Source organism: Martes martes (assembly GCF_963455335.1).
Source record: "Martes martes genome assembly, chromosome: 14".
Classification (NCBI taxonomy): Eukaryota; Metazoa; Chordata; class Mammalia; order Carnivora; family Mustelidae; genus Martes; species Martes martes.
In genome coordinates, this window is record NC_137902.1 from 9,440,459 (window position 1) to 9,446,384 (window position 5,926).

Below are 5,926 nucleotides of genomic sequence, written 5' to 3' on the forward strand. Positions count from 1 at the left end.
CTAAGCAGACACGGAAGATTTTAAAGACATGGTATAAGAGGTTAATTTTAGAGAAAGCTGCAAGAAGAGAAAGCAGGAGTTCTGTATTATCTTTACAACATTTTTGTAAACCTGAAAAACCCCGAATAAAAAGTTTAATTAGAGGGAAAAAAAAAAAAAAAGACATGGTCCCCATCCTCCCAGTGAGTGAATAAGAAACCCACATTCAGTGAACATTATCTATCTTCCCTCCCCGGACAGCATCTGGGTCAAAATGCTGAGTTACCCTAAAAGAACCCGGGAGCCTCCAAGATGCCCGAGTTGACGCGTTCTGACATCTTCTGTCAGTGGAGAAAGGAAAGCCTTTGAGACTTCAAAAACACCGCCCAATATTAATGTCTTGTGTGGGTTTAATGTTTTAGAAGCAGTATAATTTAAAGAAGGCTGGACCATTCAGAAAACCCACCTCGGTGTACCTCTTGGAGCCTGTCTCTAGACAGAAGTCTGCAAAATGGCAGCGCAGTCCCTGGCCCGCCTGTCCCAGTGGCTGACAGGAGCACCTCCTCAAGACTGCAAAGAGCTACCCACATGGGGGAGAGTCTCTTCATTCAAAGAGCTGGGTTTGTCAGCATAGCCTGTCATGTCCTATAACATTTATTCAACTCGACCTGGAATGCAGGCATAAACCTTGCGTTTTGCCCCTCTTGAACTCCTCCATCACCGTCATGCCGGAGCAGCATGAGGCTGGACCCAAGAATAAGGTCGCAGGTGCAGTGGTTGAAAACCAAGCTTCAGGGACACCTGGGTGGCTCAGTGGGTTAAAGCCTCTGCCTTCGGCTCAGGTCATGATCTCAGGGTCCTGGGATCAAGCTCTCTGCTCAGCAGGAAGCCTGCTTTCCACGCCCCCCCACCCCCCTGCCACCCTGCCTGCCTCTCTACCTACTTGCGATCTCTGTCAAATAAATAAATAAACAAAATCTTTAAAAAAAAAAACAACAAAACGAGCTTCACGGCTTTTTTAGCTGTAAGGCTTCAGAGTCTATGCCTCCGTTACCATACCTGGAAAATGGGATCATAATTACAGGCTTTTCAAGGTTAACTAACATAATACATGAAGAGCACTTCACACAAGGCTCCATCATAGAAGACACTCATAGATGCTAGTTATTATCATTACAAAGAAGAAACTGGTTCAAAACTCATTAACTAAGAGCCCCAGGGGCTATGTCCGCTTAGAGCTAAAGCAGTTAATCCCACTCTTCAGAAGATACAACTTGCCCAAACCTGGAGCCATGCAGTTTGCTAATTTTATTTTTATTTTTTTTTTAAGATTTTATTTATTTATTTGACAGAGATCACAAGTAGGCAGAGAGGCAGGCAGAGAGAGAGAAAGTCAGTCCAACAAAGTGACTGCTAGGTGAAGCTCCTGACTGGGGCGTCCTCAGCTGAGCGAAGAGCTCGACGTGGGGCTCAATCCCAGGACCCTGAGATCATGCCCTGAGCTGAAGGCAGAGGCTTAACCCACTGAGCCACCCAGGCACCCCAGTTTGCTAATTTTAATAACCGCTCCAGTGAGAGTTAGCAACAAGCCTTCAGGCAAGGGGGTCCCTAGGAGAGACTGTGGGAGATTCATAGTGGAGGGGTTCTCCATTGTCATGAACTGGGGTTCACACTGGTTCATTGTCTCTTCCTTCCATTTTTCTCTCATTAAATGCAGTTAAATCTCCCAGATGGCCACTCACGGCCAGTGGAATATTAGAAGACATTTCTTCCAGGGCTAGTTTAATGCTCTCAGAATGTTAGTTTCCTTGGGTCCCGTAGGAAAGACAGAAACTGCCCCCCCCCATTTAAGCTTGGGGCCCCAAGCATCTGTAGCTTGAAACCACACATGCCCACACTGAGGGGCTGTTTCTCTATTAATGAAACCCAATAACCATCACCCAGTGCCTGAGCCCCAGCTAACCTCAGCCTGCAGAGACATGCGCAGTCACGTTTCTGGGTGGTCCAGACCCAGGGTCAGCTCCCCTAGCACGGGATCTCCTGTCCTCCTGGTCCTCCGTTTCTGGGATGCCGGGGAATTTCACAACCCGGGGCCACAGGGCTGAGGTTGCCTTCAGGAACAAACCTCCGGCCCCGGCTGCCTCTTGGACTTGGAGCCAGGACCAGGGCGACCTGCCTCAGTGTGGCCGGGGCTGCAGTCAGTGTGCACAGGGACCTGCTCTCCACCCTCTGGGTCCCGTTTCTTCTCTGGTCATCCTTCAGCTCTGAGCCCAGACAGCAGCTCCCTGGGGCTGACACCCAGGGGCAGGTCAGATGGCTCCGCACCTGTCATCTTGCTTCAGAACATTGCTCTCAGTTTCTATAGCTGAGAATCACTTTTTTCTGGGACTTAAAATACAGAAACACCCAGATAATGAAATCGCTTTAAATGAGGTGTTTGGTTTTTTGTTTTTTTTTTTTTTTTTCAGTGATCATAGATTTTTAAGTCAGGCCATTACAGTAATAGGGTGGGTTGCTTTTTCTCCTCCTCATGCTGTCAGCCATGAACGGAAATCATGACAATCCCAAAGGGAGTCCAGGAGGTGGTGATGCCGGTGGGTGGAAGGCTGCCCTTCCGCTCTGGAATCCACGTGCTTGGAGCTCCGAGGCCTTCTGAGGGGAGTCCCCCAAACTGAACACTTGGTAAAAAACAGGAACAACTGTCACCGTCATGTTCACAGTCACAGCCCGGGACAAGGCAGGCAGGGTTCTTATTTCACCTTAAGTCCTTCCATGGGGGTCATGACGCAGGAAACCCCAAGCAGTGCCACTGGATGAAGCTACTCTTGCCACGATGCCGTCTCCACCCCGAAGAGGGACACACACACAAGGACCCTGACCCTCCCAGCGACAGAGCAGGCTCCCCTGGGCTTAGCGTGAGACGCTCTGCTGACCCCTGGCTGGCCTGTGCCTGCCGCGCCCACACGAGCCACCCTCCCCCGCCCCGGTTGGAACCGTGGTTGTCTCTTCCTTCCCCACCGACACGTCCGCAGGAATGAGAGGTGCCAGGAAGGAGCCGCCTGGGGTCTGGGTGTGAGTCACGGCCGTGCATGTTAGTAACGGGGCTGCCCTGTGCTCCCCAAGAGCAACCGCGAGGCCTCCGTGACTCAGTTGCCGGAGGGACAGAGCAGGAGGGACAACGAGGACCCAGGACCCAGCGTGCAACAGCAGGCGTCCCCCAGGGGCTGGTCTGGGGCTGAGAGCCCTTGCTCGTGAGGAGGAAACTTCAGTAAGTGGATAGACTCAGTGCAGCCTACTTGTGTAAACTTTCCCCGCCAATGGCTTCTGCTCTCTTCAGAGCACAGGAAGAAAAAAAAAAGAAGAAAAGAAAATTCCACGCCATATTCCTAAATTTCAGAGTTTAAATAGGGTTCGTGTGGATCAAAGAAGAAATAACTGACCGGTCAGCAGAATCCAGATCCTGGACAATTGTGGTGTCATTAAACTTGACTTCTTGAGTTAAGGTTAAAAGGTCAATCACCAATTCAACAATCAGCTGTTGCCAAAAAGTTTCAAAAGCAAAAATCATTAAGATAGTTTGCAGGTCCCCTGCCAAGAGACTAGGAAGAGAGGTCCTCTTATCAGGCCTCCTATCCCTGCTTCTCTCGGTGACTGCATGAAGGTCTGTTCTCCTTAGGCACCTGCCATCCCCCAACTCCCATGCAGCTCAGTATACCCCTGCCTCAGCGGACCCCCACCCTCTGCCGCACGTGCACCCCAGTCAGCCATCAGAAGAGAGCTGCCTCCCCTCCCCTCCTCCATCCTCACAATTCTCGGGTGGATCTCCTTCCGTCTTCTCTCCCCCATCCACGATGGCAAGGGGCCACTCCTGTAAGCCCAGGTCTGCTCCAATCCCACTCCCTCTCAACAGTCAAGGTCAGCCTTCTTCTGGTCCACCCTTTGATCACCTGCCCTCCATCGACCTCTGCCTCTCTCCCTCAGTCCCACCAGCAGGCAGACATCTAGGATCTTCGATCTTTAAACCCTCAGGCAACACCTTCTACTAGCTACTGTCCCAGTATTCGCTCCCTTTCCTATCCTAGAAAAACTTACTGCATCATCTGCACCCCTCTCTCTACTTCCTTATCTCCAATTCCCCCTTCAGGCCTCCCCCAGCCAAACTGCATCCCTGTCATTCCACTGGAAATGCTTATCAAGGGTTGGAGGGCAATATGAGCTTTCCCTCGCACCGATGGCCGTCACGTTGCCAAGTCAGTGGGCAGGTGTCTGCTCCTTGATTTCTCCGGAACCTCTGATGCCTCTGCCTTCTCTTGACCCTCTCCTCCATAGATCCCCCAGGTCCCTCATTTTCCTATGTCTTCTGCTACCACTCCTTCACAAACTGCCCCCCAGCCTGAGGCTCACACCTAAATATTAAAGGACATCTCGGGGATTAGTTCCGAGTCCCTTCTCCTGGCCTCACTCGCTCCCCAGGTGTTCTCGAGCAGCCTCAAACACCCATGCTCGCGACTCCACATGCGTCCCGCGTTCCACCTCTTGTGCAGCCAAATGCCTATTTCATTGGAGTGTCCTAAAGGCATTCAGCTGTGATGGCCAGACCAGAACACTGGATTTCCCCCCTTCTCCCTACACCTGCCCCACCTCCAATTCTCCTGATCTCGGGAAAGGATGTTTCTATCTGCTCAGCAGCTCAGACCAAACATCTAGGGCTCAACCTTGATTCTGCTCTTTTTCCCACTCCCAAATTCCATCACCATCGAGCCCACCCTCTCTGCCTTCAAAATATATCCCCAATCCAGGGACCCCCTTCCCTGCCACTTCATTCCAAGCCATCACCATCCACGTCTCTGACTTCTAAAGGACCTCCTAACTAGGGCCCCTCCTCCATTTCTGCCCCCTGCCCCATAGAGACCATTCTCTACATAACAACTGCAAAGCTCTTCTTAAAATCTCAAACCAGGACACCTGGGTGGCTCAGGTGGTTAAGCATCTGACTCTTGGTTTCAGCTTGGGTCATAATCTAGGGTTTGTGAGATCGAGCCCCTTGTCAGGCTCTAGAGTCTGCTTAGGATTCTCTCTCTCCCTCTCTTTCTTGGCAACCCCCTCCCCCCCCAGTTGCACACACTCGTCTCTAAAAAATACTAATAATAAAATAAAATAGAAAGTAAAAAAATCAAATCTCAAGTCAGCTCATGTCACTCCTCTGCTGAAAACCCACTGGTGGCTTCGCATCCCAATTGGAAAGCTGACCTACAAGATTCACCCCCACCCACACCCCTCATCTCACTCTTGACATAATCTCTCACCCACTCTCCTCCAGCCACACTGGCTTTCTTTGCTGATCTCAAAATACAACAAGCTCATCCCTCCCAGACATGTCACACAGACTATTCCCTTTTCCAGAATGTTCCTTTTCCCAGAACTTTATGTGGCTGTCTCCTTCTGGCCACATCATATCTGCAGAGAGGTCTCCTCTGATTAAAAATAGGCTCTAACCCAAGGAGACACCACTTCACACCCACTGGGATGGCTATTATAAAACCAACAAAACAAAACAAAAGCAAGGGTTGGCAAGGATGTGGAAAAATCAGAACCCTTGTGCATTGTGGACAGGAATGTAAAATGATGCTGCCGTTGTGGAAAACTCTGGTGGTTTTCTGAAAATGAAACATAAAATTCACTTATGACCCAGCAATTTCCACTTCTGGATATCAACTGCAAAGAAGTAGAGTCACACATATTTGCACAGCCACGTTCCTAGCAACATTATTCACACTAGCTGAACGGTGGCACCACCCCACGTGTCCATCAGCAGAGGAATGGATCAAGGAAACGTGGGCTCTAGATCATGGAGTACTATTCAGCACTAAAGAGGAAGGAAATCCCCACACAGGGCACAACGAGGATGAACCTTGAAGGCATTGTGTTAAGTGAAACAGATCAGTCA